Raw genomic sequence first — 17,513 nt, 5'->3', positions numbered from 1 at the left:
AGCTTAACTAAGGAAAAGTCTTACTTTTCCTCTTCTTCCCCTTGTTGTTTTCCTCTCCTCCCCCTCCCCTTCCCCCTCCCCCTCCCCCTCCCCCTCCTCCTCCTCCTCCTCCTCCTCCTCCCCCTCACCCTCCCCCTCCCCTCCCCCTCCTCCTCCCCCTCCCCCTCCTCCTCCTCCTCCTCCTCCCCCCTCTCCTTCCTCCTTCCTTTTTCTCCTTCCTCCTCCTCCTTCTGCCTTCTTTTTCTTCTCATCCTTCTCCTCCTCCTCTTCCTCCTTCTTTTCTCTCCTTACTCTTCTTCTTTCTCTCCTTCCTATTCTCCTCTTCCTCATTCTCCTTTTTCTTCTTTCTCCCTCCCTGACGCCCTTTGTCCCTCTCCTTCTCTCTCCGTGTCTCAGTCTGTCTCTCTTTCTTTCTCCAGTGCAAATGGCAAAGTCCTGTGCTTATAGGGGATCTGGACAGCGCTGTTGAACAAGACACCTTTAATTTGCATTTTTGAAGATAGCACAAAACTACATCATTCTACTAGCCCATAGGAATGGGAAAAAAGAAAGGAGATACATAAATTATTATCCTTTTTTTAAAAAGTAAAGTTTAGAGGATTCATAGGTCACTGTCTCTGTTATCATTTCACTGAGAATCTAATCATCACCACATCAAGCTTTAATGTAGATTTGAAATTCTAGTGTTTAACTCTACATCTGTGTGCAGAGCGAGAACTTCTATTACCATAGAGTAAAAGGGAAGAGATATGGAAGGGAGAATAAGCAGTCTTTGGAAAAGCTAGTGTTTTAGATCTTCAGGTGAGTGTTGGGATAATGAGTATTTGTTTATCATTAACATTTATTAAACAACATATTTGATTTATATATTATTACATCAGATTTTGAAATAGAAAAACATAACCAACTTTACATAGACTAAGATCCATAATTCTAATGGAACAAAACTAGAAATCGGTAATAGAAACATAGAGAAAAAGATACTAAGTTTTAGAATCAACAATAAACTATTTTTTTAACATTTTATTTATTTACTTGACAGAGAGATAGAGAACACATAACAGGCAGAGCGGCAGACAGAGGGAGAGGGAGAAGCAGGCCCCCCGTCGAGCAGAGAGTCCGATGTGGCCTCCCTCCCAGGACCCTGGGACCGTGACCCAAGCTGAAGCTTAACTGACTGAGCCACCTAGGTGCCCCCAAACTCTTCTATTAAATTGAAAGTGAGTTACAGAGGAAATCATAAGAGCAAATACAAAATCTATAACCTTGAATGAAAATTAACCACTATTTATGACAGATTTTGTAGAACAAAAATATTTACTTAGAGGTGATTTTATTATCATTTATCAGAAAATAAGAAATATTGGGGAAAGTGGTCTAAATATTTAAGAAGTAGGGGGAAAAAAGAAAAATTTAAATGGACAAACCTAAAGACACCCAGAAAAGATCAATAATAAATATAATGGCTAAATTAACATAATAAGTAACAAAAATAAGAAAATAATACAGAAATTTATCTTATCTCTTAAAATTTATTAAAAGTTAAGTTTTTAGTGAGTCTGATGATAAAAAAGAATATTTGCATAAACAAATGAAAGGAAAAAGATATATAATTCCAAATATATATATATTTTTTAACATAAATAGGATAAAATTATCTGGATCAACAATAACTATTAAAGTAATTGTAATTGAAGAACTTTTTGTCTTTAAAGTCCCAGATACATGCACCTGGGTGGCTCAGTTCATTAAGCGTCTGACTCTTGGTTTCTGTTCGGGTTATGATCTCAAGACTGTGAAACTAAGCCCTGCATTGAGCCTCATGCTGAACCCTCCTGAGTTGGTACCCAAAGTGGGCTTGACATTCTCTCTCTCTCTCGCTCTATCCCTCCCTCCCACCACACACATGGGTGCTCTCTTTTGCTTTTTTTTTTAAAAAAAAAAAGAGAAAGAGAGCTACAGATGGTTTTAAAATGAGTCCTATCAAAATTTAAATATACACAAGTACATGTTATACAAGCTATAGTATAAAATAAGTGGGGAAAAAGAAAATTTCTCAAGTATATGAAATTATTCTAAGCTTATATTGCCAGTGTTACAAGGTGGGGCCGTCTCATAATTCACAACATAGACCTATGCACAAAAAAACAGCATTATAAATCAGTGAAAAAAATGATAAACTATCCAGTAATGTTTAAATAAATGTCATCTCCATGGACAGAAAAACTAAATTATATTCCTCATCTGAACATATATAAAAATCAATTCCATATGCAATAAAAATATAAATATTAAAACTGAAAACAAAACTATTAGAAAAAATATAGAATTCCCTATACCAGTAACATATAATAAAAATGTATTTTAATATATATTATAAATAGTGTTTATAAAGTCATTGTGTATATCACAAATTAGGTAGATGGTAGATTCACGAAAATGTAAAGACTGCCAACATACTGGACAAAATAAATGAAAGATAAGTGTAACTGGACAAAATAAATGAAAGATAAGTGTAACTGACCATAGGTTTATATTTAGACTATATAATGGAATTTGTTTCAATCAATAAGAAAAGATAAGCAATCCAAAAGTTTTAAAACAGGAGAAAAGTTTCAACAGTCCATTCATAGAGAAGATCTAAATGATCATAATCATATGAAAAAATGCTCAGTCTTGCTAATAATTAGGAAAACACAACCTAAAACAATAGTTTACTGTCATATTAAGCAGATTGGCATAATTATAAGACTGATAATATAAAATATCAATGAGGCTGTAAGGAACTGGCAACATTTACATTGTTAGTAGTCATATGTTGGTGGGAAAGAATTTTATATAAAAATTTGGTCATATGTAGTAAAGGGAAGAGGCAAATTCTTTATGATCCATTAATTCCATATGTAATTGTGCATCAAAAGAATTTGTTGTTAGTGAGAAAGAGAAAATGCATTATTTTGATATGTGTGTATACATATGTATATATGTGTATGTATATGTAATGTATTATCTCATATAAATCATTTATAGACTCATAAATAGGGAAACTGGTAAATAAAGTAACATGTTCAGATATCAAAATAGAAGACCATAGCTGAGGGGCACCTGGGTGGCTCAGTGGGTTAAGCTGCTGCCTTCTGCTCAGGTCATGATCTTAGGGTCCTGGAATCGAGCCCCACATCGGGCTCTCTGCTCAGCAGGGAGCCTGCTTCCTCCTCTCTCTCTGCCTGCCTCTCTGCCTGCTTGTCATCTCTCTCTGTCAAATAAATAAAATAAAAATCTTTAAAAAAAAAAAAGACCATAGTTGAGGCGAATGTCCTAGGTACATAAATAAATAATGTATGTATTTTAAAGATTAATGCTATAAGTTACACAATAATGAATAACCTATAACAACATTTATGCACATTTTAATAAAGCTACAACAAACTCCAGTATTACATATCATTAATGTCTATATAACTATAGTAAAATTGATAACATATGTTTGTAGTGAAATATATAACAGCCATAAAATAGTAGTTACTTCTACAGTGTGAATAAGGCAAATGAGATCTTTTAGACAGACCTCTAGCCTTAACTTTAATGTTTTATATTCTTTTAAATATTGATCCGGGGGTGGTGGTGCCTGGGTGGCTCTGTCATTGTCTGCCTTTGACTCCAGGCATGAACCCAGGGTCCTGGTACCCAGGTCTGCGTTGGGCTCCCTGCTCAGCGGGAAGCCTGCTTCTCCCTCTTCCACTCCTCCTGCTTGTGTTCCCTCTCTCGCTGTATCTCTCTTTGTCAAGTAAATAAAATTTTAAAAATGAAATAACAAATAAAATATCTGAAGCAAATATGGATAATGGTAAGATTTGATGTATCAGTAGACAAAAATTTGTTGACCATTACGTAACTTTATTTAAATATTTGGAACATGTTATATTTATGAGGAAAAATACAAGTTTTATATCTCTTTGTTTGAAATACTTTATCATTAAAAAAGGGATGAGGGACACCTGGGTGGCTCAGTGGGTTAAGCCGCTGCCTTAGGCTCAAGTCATGATCTCAAGGTCCTGGGATCCAGACCCCCATCGGGCTCTCTGCTCAGCAGGGAGCCTGCTTCCCTCTCTCTCTCTCTCTGCCTGCCTCTCTGTCTACTGTGATCTCTGTCAAATAAATAAATAAAATCTTTAAAAAAAAAAAAAAAGGATGAAAAAAGTTAAGTGAGGTAATGAGTTAATTTCTTTCCTTAGATTCTCCTTGGGGAAAGACTATCAGGAATAACCAGGTTTTAGAAGACAATTATATAGTTGTTATTGGTTTGTAACACTGTAAACATCTAGAATGCTCCTCTGCCTTCTGTCCTGTTCTCCACTCAGTTTTAGTTTGCTGAGTTAGCTGGCTTGGTATATATAACTTTTTTACAACTTTTCTTTTTGCTCATTTCTTTGTATACTGTTCTTTGTCTTAGATGATATCAACCTATTTTGTAGATTTTATTTCTGTTGTTTTTGATTAGTTTATTTTCTTTCTCAACTTAGATTCCCCCCACTAACTGTACCATTATACTTTCATTTATACTAAAGTTTCAATTTGTCATTTAACTCTTTTTTTTAACTTTTTTTTTTATAAACATATATTTTTATTCCCAGGGGTACAGGTCTGTGAATCGCCAGGTTTACACACTTCACAGCACTCACCAAAGCACATACCCTCCCCAATGTCCATAACCCCGCCCCCCTTCTTCCAACCCCCCTCCCCACAGCAACCCTCAGGTCATTTAACTCTTTATATGACTGGCTCGATATTTTATCTTCAATAATATTCCCATTGAGAATTTTATTTACTTCTTAGACTGTTTTTTTGTCATCTGATTTTGTTATTATCAACTATGAAAACCATTTTGGAATAGGAGCATTGTTGGAGATTGACCATGCCCTAAGGGATATTTGGATATATTTTTTTTTTTTCTAAATACCCTATGCAGAATTTGTGAGCATCCTACTGTTGATTTCTATACTCCCCTCAAAAATGAATCATCTGAGTTTAAATTTCTTAAAATGAGTAATCTAGCAAAAGAACCATAAAAAAATACCTCCTTAGGGTTACCTGGGTGGTCAGTCGGTTAAGTGACCAACTCTGGATTTTGGCTTAGGTCATGATCCCAAGGTACTGAGATTAGGCCCCATGTCAGGCTCTGCCCTCAGCAGGGATCTGCTTGAGTCTCTCTCAGGCACCTGGGTGGATCAGTTGGTTGAGCAACTGCTTTCGGCTCAGGTCGTGATCCTGAAGTCCTGGGATGGAGTCCCACATAGGGCTCCCTGTTCAGCTGGGAGTCTGTTTCTCCTTCTGACCTCTCCCCTCCCATGCCCTGTCTCTCCCTCTGCCACCCCTCCCCCAGCTCTAAATAAATAAATGAACCTTTAGAAAAACAAAAACAAAAACACCTTCATAATTGTGCTTCTAGTACAATGCATTATGGCATTAGGATAGTATTTTCTTTTTACATAAAACATTCCCAGTCCTGTTATGAAACATATCTATGTATAAGCATAGTCATTTTTTTAGAAAGATTTATTTATTTATTTGAGAAAGAGAGAGAGAGAGAGAGAGCCTGTGGGCAGGGGTAGGGCAGAGGGAGAGAATCTCAAGCAGACTCCCTGCTGAACCACCCAGGTGGCTGAGAGAGAGATCATGACCTGAGCAGAAACAGAGTCTGACGCTTACAGACTGAGCCACCCAGGCACCCCATAGTCATTTATCTCATGTTTTCTGCTCCAAGTAAATCCTGGAAGGTAGTTAATACATAGACAAACTGTGTCAAATCAGGAGCGTAGAACACACGAAAGAATCATTTTGAGGAGATGACGATTTGGGAAACATTCTCAATAGGCAGCTTGATCTAACTTCTACCAAAATTCAGTGATCTGCTGTAGTATAGTGCCTGCATGTTGGTCATTACTGTCTTTTGTAGTACTTGGCTTAACACGCACTAAGAATTTGATAAAATTTAAATACATTAATGAGTAAGAAAGAGGTCTATTTAGTGGTCTATTTAGTGTGTCAGAACTAGGAGTATGTCAGAACGTAGTACATCCTACCTCAAGAGTGGGAATGAGTCAAAATCATACAACCTTAAACTGCAAAAGCAAATGGCCTGACCTTCTCTGGCCTTCCAGATTCCCTGGAATATAACTTTCAGTGACTTCCACCCTCTTCTGAAATGAGTGGCTAGAGTTCAAAATACAAAAGACTTAACTTTTCCACAAAATGCTGTTTTATGCTATTAACCTGGAAGAGGTCAGCCCTTTATATTTCAGAAATTTATTATGAAATCTCTCCACATAATAGTCAAATTAAATTACATGTGTTCTTATTATGCTTATGCTGCCAAGTGGAACAGAATAATATTTTATGGGGAAAAATAAAGGGACTAACAATAAAAAAATTAGATTTTACCAAATTCCAGCACAAGTACTTCAGGGAGTTTGTTTTTCAGGAATCTTCCTCTTTAATCTCTAAGATAAATAGATTAATTTAGATCTGTGGCTTTTAAAACTGATTTATTAAGCACTTTTAATAGATCATAAAATCAATTAGGTGATTAAAATAATCACTTAAGCCTTTAAAAAATAAAGTAGAAGAAAGATTTTTATATCGTATTGTATATATAAGGATAAATATGAAAATTAGTTTTCAATCATGTATATGTGTTTGCCAGTGTATATACTGAATTGTGATAAAAGATGCCTTTGTTGTGTAGATTATTTTTTTTTTAGAAAAAAGTACTTGACCACCTTTTCTCTAAACTTTACCAGGTCTGATTTGAATATTCTAGCTATTTTAATATCAAATTAATTCTTGCCTCATTTATTTTATGAAAAACTTAAAAAGTATCTAGTCTGGAAATCATGTTCTTTATGTTTTTAACTAATTTAACTAACTTGTGATGGAAAAAAATAAAATTTGATTTCAATATATTACCTGATTGCTTTCCTATTTATTACATACCATTTAATGCCATACAAACCTCACTGCCTATGCATCAATGTTCTATTATTAAGTATTTTAAACTTATACATAGACACACAAAACATAACATACAAAGTAGGAAAACAGAAAGTGATAATGTAGATCTTTGAGAAAAATCTTCTTTTATAGAAATCAGATATATTTTCATAAACTGTGACCAGTGTGAAGATACAAAAGCAATTTATAATGATGTCAATATCTTACTACTCATGGTCAGATAAATTAATTTACCTATAGGTACATACTAGTATTTAAAAAAAAAGTGTTAAAAAATTAGGTTAAAAAAATTGTTTTGACCTCCATGGGACAAAAAGCATGATAATAATGTTCTGTAATTTTCTGTTTTATTTTGCCTAGGAACTTTTATTACAGAGGTACAAACCAAACCTTTACATTGATTTTTAATATTATTCTTAGAATTTTTATATTATTCTAAAATAAGAATTATTAAAATGTATTTTTTAGATAGTTCAATTAATTTAATTTTGTCATAGGGAAGATCTGTAAATACTGAAAATCAAACAATTTAAGACACTAATAGCTTCAGCTCATTAACAATCAATGATCCTTGTGAGTCTTCAGAATTTTTTTCAGAACTTTCTGATATTCCATTCCTGGTATACTATTTTTCTGTTTGTTGTGTTTACTGAATCTTTCACCTTTTGAGTGATTTCCCAGTGCAAAATGTAATACTGTCATTGTGAGATCATCTCTATTATTACTTTTTTTAAATACAAGTGAACCCTGTCCCTAATTTGGAAGTTCTTTTACAGAGTACTTCTTTGTTTGCCTGTATTCTGAAGGAGTCAGTGACGCTGAATTCACACATTTTACTTTTTAACCTTCTAATTCCTTCTACATCAAGTTCTACTGGATTTCTCACTTTTTCCACCCAAAGACAGCTTTTGTGTGCTGATTCCCAAGAAAGAGAATGAAGATGTCTAGCTCCTACTCACCGGGGCTACAGCTCTTTGGAGCTGGAAGTTTTATGTTACAGATTCCCTTTCCAGTCTCTTCCTTTCTAGAGATCCAAGGGAAAACTTCAGTGTCCACCTATTAGGGTCCATATCTAAGTCCCAAACTCCTGAGGGCCACTGGCATTACCAACTCTCACTTTCTGAACTGGTTTTGATTTTGCTCTTTGTTTCTAGCATCTAAAATTTCACTTTGCTTAAGGAAGTTATTTCTTTTGAAACTTGTTATAATTTATCCAGAAATTCTATGTTTGTATCAGTTGGGCTGCCTTGCCACATCAGCTCAAGTTACCTCAGGATAAAAGTCAAACCAAAGCATTTTTCAGGGGGAAGTTTCACCACACACATCCACATATTAGACTTGCTATAAACGATCAACTTTCAGGTCCAGAACAATCAGGACAATTGGTACTCCTCCCACACAACATAATTCCCATTAAAAAAAGTAGTGTATATAGTTATCAACTCATTATATAATTGAAATCATATTATATAATTCAAATATGCTAAGGGAGTGAAACCTATACGTTCTTACAGGAAAAATAAAAGGCAAATTAGAAAGAAGAATGTATTGTTTAAAATAAATTAAATTAAAATAAAATAAATTAAAATAAATATTATTTAAAAATCCTCTAATGGAAAGGGCATACCAAGTCCCAAGCAGAATATCCAAAAATCACTCTTAGAAATATCATAGCAAAATCTTAGAACTCCAAAGTAAAAGAGAAAAATTATACAAGTTTGCTATGACAGAAATCATATTGATCCTAGCTTTCCTACTTATTACATTGAATGTAAGAAGATATTATTTTCAAAATACTATCATAAAAAATGTAACTAGAGGATGCATTTTATCAAGAAAAATATATTAAGTAGAAGATGGTATACAAGAAACAATCAGGAGAAGGAAAAATGATGTATTATAACATCTAAAGGGAGTTGTAAAAAATTAGCAGAAATAGAAGCTAAAATCTCAAGTGATTAAAAAAGAAAAAACATAGTGAGCTTATTTTTTTCACTCAAAGAGAAGATACATCAGTCAGAATCAGCTTCTGCTGTATATAGGAACAAATAATCTAAAAAGACAGAGCTTTATTATTTCCTCATGTAAAAAATAGTTTTGAGGTAGGTGATCCAGTGCTAATATGGTGGCTCTACCATTATTTATGTAACATTTATATTAAACATTTGTTTAATATTTAAACATATTTCTCCATCAACATGGAGAACTAATCAGCAACTATAACATTTCCTTCCAAATAAAAATACTTTTTGCAAGCTGTCACTTTCTCCTTTTCCTTCCAATATCCCATATTTTGTTGAAATCTTCTTGAGTTTTAGTTTCTGGTTTTTATTATATTTTCAATATGCTTCTACTTTTCTAGATATAAATTTTGTTGATTGTCTCAAGGTTTGTAGTCATACTGTCTGTCAAGTATACTTAACTCTACTTTTTGCTGGCTTCTTTTTTCAACCCTGTTTTTCATATTTTATGAGTTCAATAGCTCTTGACCTCATGTTTTCTTATTTTGTTAGAGTAGATTATTTACTGTTTTTGAAAGACTTTCTGACCATCCTGCAAGCTGGAATATGTCACTAACTTGCCCTCAGAAGTTAATGATGTTTTGAAGTAAATAAAATTCTACATTTACCATTTTGTTTTGGATTTTAAAATATTCCCATTTTTTTAATATCCTGAGTTACAACACATAAATCCTCTGCTAGCTTAATTATAATTCCTTTGACAAAAATCATCTTGTGTTTGCTGTCTTTCTTCATAGGAAACTCTTTATGAAGCTTTGGAATTCTTCAATTTTTACACGTAGTCTGTAGATCTCCTTCACTACCAACACCAACAACCTAGATTGAGGTTTCATTCAGCTCAAGAAAATTACTTATTTTGTATTTTCTTTTCTCCATTTCCTTCAATCTTCCTACAACTCTTATTAGACAGATTGTCCAACTTGCAATATTGTCCTAATGTTCTCATCTCCTTACCTTTTCATGGAATATTATGAGACAATCTGTTGACCAAATCAAGATTCAATCTTTGGATATGTTTCTCCTAATATTAAGTCTGTTCAGGTTTATTTTATGGTCTGTTTTCTTTTATTATTATTATTATTATTATTATTATTATCTGTTTCTTTTTTAATTTTACCCACCAGGTTTTTAATTTTCAGTGCTCTAAGTGTTTCATTTTTGTATAACAAGTAACTTCTTATAACACCCTCTCAGTAATCTCAGTGGATTTGAATTACATGTGTTTATCTTTTATTTCTCTGATAATTACTCTTACTCTGTATATTAATTTTTCTTTGCTTTTTAAAATATTTTATTTATTTTAGGGGGGGAGGGGCAAAGGGAGAGGGAAAGAATCTCAAACAGACTCTGCCCTGAGCACAGAGCCCAGTCAGGGCCTGGATCTCACAACCCTGAGATCATGACCTGAGCCGAAGCCAAGATCAGACACTTAACTTAACTTACTGAGCCACCCAGGGGCTCTAACTGTACTCTTTCTGTGATTGATTCTCTTTCATGATTCTAATTTCTTCAAATACTTGATTCTTTGTTGTGGTGCCATGTTTAAAACTGAAGGTCTTTATTGATCGGTACTGGTAGATCACATGAAATTCCCTCTTCAGTCTCAGTGAGAGCTACATTTGTTATAGGTATCTTGGCCCCCTTTCTCGTGGTTGTAAACTTGGGGTCAAGCACCTAATATGGGACCAAGTGAATAGTCTTCAGGGAGTCAGATTACCTGGTTTAGGAAGTGAAGGAGTCTCAGTCTTCTGTGGTAGCTATTATTTCACTCTGAGCCTAATACCTCTCTACTTCCACACATATCAGAAAGTGATCTGGGTCAGAATTTCCTCTTTCATTTGAAAAGCTGTGCTGAATACTTTAACATCAAGATACTGGAGAATTAATCCACTGTAGATATATAGCCTTTTAATTCCTCAAACTAATGAGTATAATTTTAACTTATTGCTGATTTTATTTATTTATTTTTACATGAGGATATGTTTATAAAGCAAAAAAAATGACAATAGTAATATTTTATTTGCAAATATTTATAGTTTTGCCTTGATTTAATTTCACAATTTTACTAATTTGAGGGAAATTTTTATCTATAATGATCTGGGATGATATGTATGTCATAGAAATTATGGGTTTCTTGAAAGCTTGAAACCCTGAAATGCTATAAATGTTGTATTTTGTAACTACTAAATAAATAATCCCAGAAAATATATCAAAGAGCTGTTATTACACTTGGGATGTTTATTTTTGCTTGAAGTATATGTTAACTTTTTTGAAATTAGATTCTTAATTTTTTTATTTCATATGTCCTGCGTTTGTCTATATGTCTACATCTATATCTATCTATCTATACATATAATTGTTACTTTTCCCCAAAATGATAACCTTATGGAATGATGAATAATAAAATGTGCATTCATATCCTATTTTGAGTCTTGCTAGGGAATATGTTTTATTAATTTTAAAAGCATTAATCATCATTTACTCTGTCAGTTAAGGACACAACTCTCGATAACCATATTTCATTTTTTCCTTTCATTATTTTATCTTAATTCATCGACCTGACTCTTAAATTATTTATATCTTTCATTTCTATTTTACAAAGGATTTAATTAAAATGTCTTAGTATTCATAAAGTAAGTTTTTTCTTAATAATCATCATGTGGTTAACTTTTGAGTTAATGACATTTCCCTAATCTGGAATATTTTGGAATATTTAGCATGTTTTTTTAACAGCAAAGAATTGAAATGAACAAAACTGCGGAACTTTCAGCCAATAACTAAGGAAAATATTTTTTATTCAAGATTTATTTATTTATTTTAGAGAAAGAGAGAGAGAGCCTGGAGGTGTTAGAAAAGGGCAGAAGGAGAGAGAAAATTCCAAGCAGACTTTTGGCTCAGCACAGAGCCTGATGCAGGATTCAGTCTCAAGATCCTGAGATCATGACCTGAGCCGAAATTAAGAGTCAGAGCCTCAAGCAACTGACTACCCAAGCACCTCAGTGATAATCTTTAATATGAATTATATGGGTCACTATGTTGCTACCTCACTAATATGCTTCATAACTTTTTTCACGGGGATTTATTGCTACAGCTTTGTATTCTTACATAATGTCTATAATTATTGTGTTATAGGCAAAACAACTTTAAGTCTTTTTCAATATTCATATCAGTCTGTTGAATTAAGGGGTATGTTTATTTTAAAAGACTACATGGGATCTTTTAAATTAATGACTTTATAGTCTTTTCAATAAAAAGATTATATGGAGTCTTTTTAATTAATAACATAGTTTTGGAAAACTTAGCTTCTTAATTATAGTTTAAGTTCTATGCTTTTGGAATTTTTTCTCTTTCACTTAGTTTTCCAAACTTTGCCTTTTGCAACAACTTTTCTACCCCATTTACAAATAAATGACCCACTATAAGAAAAACTTTTGATAGTTTTACAAGAAAAATCAACATAGTAAATAATTTTTTCCTGGTTTAGTAGCTAATACAAAAAAAAAAAAAGTAAAGGGTCTAGGACTCCATCTGACATTTCTAAGTATAGGCTTCAAATACAGTTAATTCATCATGTACATTGTTTGATATAACTTTATACTTAAACTTTTACTTCTTTAAATGATTGTCTTATGCAGCACTATGCAAAACTTGGGAGGCTTTTTAAAATACTGAATTTAGACTGAAATAATTATCAGCATCATGCACAAGTGGGTCAAGCTTGGAAGAGGAAAAATTGCACTGCCAGCTTTGAGTAGGACCCAAGAGGCAAGGCACAGAGCCCATGATGTGGATCAGGCTTGTTTGATTATTTTCAATGAAGCTCCTCAGCTATTGTGACCTAAATCTCTACTTAGGTTGCTTGTTTTCCTTGGTTCATTGTTTTAAATGTGCTGAGTTGTTTAAGATAAGTCCTAGACAAATATTAAAACATCCATGAGTTTGTCTTACCTTTGGTAGCTCCCTGAGTCCCTTCTGTACAGAAGGCAAATGTATTAGTCAGTCTTCTTCATGTCTTAAATAACCATGAAAAATTGCTGTGCTACCCTAAGTGATTAAAATTACTTATTTATGTAAGTTTACAACGCCACTTGTAAACTTATGCTGGGCTAATGAAACATATCTCCTTGGATTTTAGAACTGGTTTGCCAACAAACTATGGCCAGTTGCTGGTGGAGAGTAGAGATTTAAGGTCAAAGCTACCACAGAGTATGCCCCCTAATCAACATGAGGATTTCTATTTTTTCTTTTCCCTTCCTTTTTCTCTCAGACAATCCAATTGAGGACTCTTAGCTAAAGGCTAAGTCCTAGAGCGCAGGAAAAATAAAGATTAGTAAAAATACATATGGTCTTAAAGCTATTTTGAAAATCAAATTCATTTAAAAGGCTCTCAATAAAAAATATTTCAAGGTTATATGATTTCATTGTTAAATTCTATCAAACTTCTAAGAAATAGTATCAATTCAAAAATTTTTCTTACAGAAACATAAGAGGAGGAAATATTTTTCAACCTGTTTTTATGAAGCCAAAACAGCTATGACACCAAAATCTCACAAAGATATTACAAGATAAGAAAATTAGAGACCAATGTCCCTCAGGGACATGGATACAAAACTTGTAGACAGGGGCGCCTGGGTGGCTCAGTGGGTTAAGCCGCTGCCTTCGGCTCGGGTCATGATCTCAGGGTCCTGGGATCAAGTCCCGCATCGGGCTCTCTGCTCGGCGGGGGGCCTGCTTCCCTCTCTCTCTCTGCCTGCCTCTCCGACTACTTGTGATTTCTCTCTGTCAAATAAATAAATAAAATCTTAAAAAAAATAAAAAACTTGTAGACAAATGGAATCCAGAAATACATAAAAATACATAAAAATATAAGACATAATGACCAGGTGGATTTACACTAGGAATGCAAGGTTGGTTTAACATTAAAGAAACAACATAAGAGATGAATAAAAGTGGCATAATAAAATTCAGAAAATGGCATAATTATTTTCTTTATTTTTAAAAAAATATTTATTTGTCAGAAAGAGAAAGAGAGCACAAACAGAGGGTGAAGCAGGCTCCCCATTGAGCAGGAAGCCCAATGTAGGACTCTGTCCCAGGACTATGGGATCATGACCTGAGCTGAAGGCAGATGCTTAACCCACTGAGCCACCCAGTTGTCTCTGGCATAATTATTTTTTTTTAAGATTTTATTTATTTATTTGAGAGAGAGTGTGTGTGATAGAGCATGAGAGGGGAGAAGGTCAGAGGGAGAACAGACTCCCTGCAGAACTGGGAGTCCAATACAGGGCTCAATCCTGGGACTCCGGGATCATGACCTGAGCTGAAGGCAGTGGCTTAACCAACTGAGCCACCCAGGCATCCCAAGACATAATTATTTTTAAAATATAGACCCGAACTTCTTCAGAAAACCTAGAGTCAGCACCTGACTTAATTATAAAATATTGGAACTTTATCTCTTACAGTAACAAGGTAAGAATATCCACTCTAATAATTTCTAATCAGCACCATACTGGAGGTTCTAGCCAAGGCAATAAACAAGAAAATGAAATAATAGTTATAAATATTGAGGAAGAAAAAGTAAAATTGTTTTTATTCACATACAACAGCATTGTTTAAATAGAAAATCCTAACAAATCTAAAAATAATCTACTAGAACTAATAAGTGAATTTAGCAATGTATTAAGATGTCTATTTTTACCTTTCTGTTTTAAAGTGGATTTGATGTACCACCAAGCCATTGACACTCCCAGTTTAACTTACCATGCTCTCATGCTCACTCTCTCTCTCTCTCTCTATATATATATATATGTATTTTTAAAATGTTTACTCTCTTTTATGAAAATATAAAATTTCCCAAAGGCTGAGATCTGTTATCTGTTTGCTTCACTAATGTGTCATCAGTATGTGGTAAGTGGTAAACACATTCAATAAATACCTGTTGAATTTCAATGACTTGTATTTATGATAAATAATAAAAAGGAATAGTTTTGTCTTTACAAAAAGAATTTAACTGGTGATTGAATCATTGCAACTCCAATGATCTCGCTTTTCTTTTGCTATGAATCAGTTTTACAAAGGCTTCAAAGTTATAGATGTTACCTTGAATCTGGACTATGTAGTTAGAGCTTTCTTGATCTTTTTTCTTTTAAACACAGAGTACTTGTATTGTTTCACAAGAGTGCTGAACAGTTGTCACAGGGAAAAAACACCCTCAAAATATTTCTCCTTAAAATGATCTTGTATTTTAGTCCCTATATAGTTTCAATTAGTTTTACCCATATTTTCTGATTCATTTCTTTCTGCAGTTTAACAAGTCTCCTTAAGTATTACTGAGTTAAACTCTTTTAAAAGAAATAATACTCACATGAATCTATCATTTCCTGAGTGGTCATGGATATATTGAATTGTTTAAATAGAAGATCTTGATCATTTCTGAGAATCTATTTAAAAGAGAATGTATTGTGTGTGTGTGTGTGTGTGTGTGTGTGTGTACACTTAATTAAAGTACTTTCACTTTTAAGTCAAGTTCACAAAAAAATCCACAGCTTTGCCATAATGAATTAAGTAATTTATGATTTAACTTAAGTCTTATTTTTTAATTTCAGAGATAGTTTCTGAATGATTTTTTTTTTTTTTGGCATTCACAGTGAAGAGTCAGAGTGACTACACAATAATTACAAAACCCTACAACACAGAGTTGAAGGAACTCAGCCTTATTGTAAAGAACTTTTTTATAGAAATAAATGTTTGAGAATGACAGACTTTTCCCGATGCATATATTGCTTGAGATTGGAAAGACAGTGATAAAGAAAGTTATTTGAGTCTTGTCAGAGTGATGAATTTGGACAATAAAGGAAAAAATATAAAAATTGACATGGGAAATATTTGGAAAGTTTCGGTAATATGGTTACAGATGCCTGTTGGTGAACTTCACGGCGCCACAGACTCTATATTCATGTCTACAGAAAAAGCCATTTTTCCATGCAAGGCAAATTTGTCATATTAAAAATAGTTCACCTATCTCATATAAAATAAATTTCTTTCCAACAGACTTGACACTTCAAAAGCCCCTTGCTAGTTAGTCCCTTTGTACTAAAATGTTCACATACTAAATGGCTTATAATTTGAAGGGCACTACCTACCTAAAATGATGGATCCCTCGTTTACTTGGTAAATTAATGAAGCTAACTCATGTTACTTTGCCAATGCAATACTTAAGTTCTAGAATTATTTGTTTCATCATATTTTATCAGACATATAAGGTAATGTTCTCTAGAAATTTCCAAAAGTGATTTGCTATACTCTTAATTTTAAATTGTTTTCATTCATACATACACACATTCCCAGAAACCAAGCATAGGCTAAAATTTTGATTTTAAACCAATGTAAAACAATTTTCACTACAGAAATTTACCAGTACGTCAATGAGGTTTGAGGGAAAAATTTACCGTACTTAATAAAGTATTTGAAAATATAAGGAAGAAGGGAAAGAATGTTTATCAACTTTGCATACATACATATAAAATACTTAACATATGTCTATAAATCTGATAGCTCCCTTTTCATATTGGTGTGCTTGCTCATTATCTAATCTTTCAGGTTTTATTGTCTATATTGCCATCCATTTATTTGACAGTAAAAATCAGATGCTATTAAAATTTGCTTGTGATTCACACTGTTATTTATACGATAGTCTTTCCTCTACCTCATGAGGGCTATGTACGTTCCTTTCATTTATATTGTGTAATTTGTTCAAAGAACATAAGTTTCAAGTCTATTTCTCCTTAATTGAAAATACATCTTTCCTAGGCAGATATTTTACAAAAGTAGTGTGAGTGGTTTTTCACTAGGCCTATTACCTTTCACTGAAACGTTGTCAGAATCTGCCACTGAGATCATAAACCACGGAACTGTATGATGTAGTTCTACATTATCATTTTAGGAATCCCATAGACTTGGTGGGTGAAGGGGAAGGAACTAGTAGAACAACCTCTCCCAGGAGAGAAATCATCGCTATATATGATTTCTGGCCTGTATTTGTTGAAACTGCTTAGTCAGTGACCAATTTTTCATGTTTAATTTTCAATGTAGCCTGGAGTCTATTCTAGGCCCCACCATGTCTGAGAATGGCATTCTCCCCAGTGGTTACCCCTTTAACCAGAGACTGCCTGCTCCATTAAGAGAGGATTATGTGCCATTGGGAAAAATTTAAATATGTTCATCCAAAGTGGGAAAACCTCATTTGAAAGCAACCTGTGCAACCCAAGGACTTTGGTTTAATGGAGTTACTCTTGGCTTTTAATCCCAGGTACAGATCCCACTAAGTGTTTTTAACACCCACTGGAAAGGGAGGTTCAAGCAAAAAATCCCTCATCTTAATTCAGTCAGAACTCCAGTCCATGAGCCTCCAAAGTTATAGGATAATTGGTAAATTCTGCAAATGCTTTTACCTATAATCCATGAAGTTCATTTATCCCAGTG

The 17,513-nt window shown here is 33.6% G+C and overlaps 1 long non-coding RNA gene across 1 annotated transcript in view; it reads left to right on the top strand.

The window, feature by feature from the left end:
- The window catches only part of LOC116569934, a 29,439-nt gene extending 13,663 nt beyond the window's left edge, over window positions 1-15,776 (top strand). Inside the window, exons 3-4 of the long non-coding RNA XR_004277253.1 lie at window positions 9,770-9,858; window positions 15,680-15,776. This is a non-coding gene — a long non-coding RNA (uncharacterized LOC116569934). The remainder of the gene's footprint in view (window positions 1-9,769; window positions 9,859-15,679) is intronic.
- The last annotated feature ends 1,737 nt before the right edge of the window (window positions 15,777-17,513 follow it).

The sequence above is a fragment of the Mustela erminea genome, chromosome 12, assembly GCF_009829155.1.
Source record: "Mustela erminea isolate mMusErm1 chromosome 12, mMusErm1.Pri, whole genome shotgun sequence".
NCBI classification, from domain to species: Eukaryota; Metazoa; Chordata; class Mammalia; order Carnivora; family Mustelidae; genus Mustela; species Mustela erminea.
Note: the sequence above shows the minus strand (reverse complement) of the source record. Positions and strands in the feature narration are given on the sequence as shown.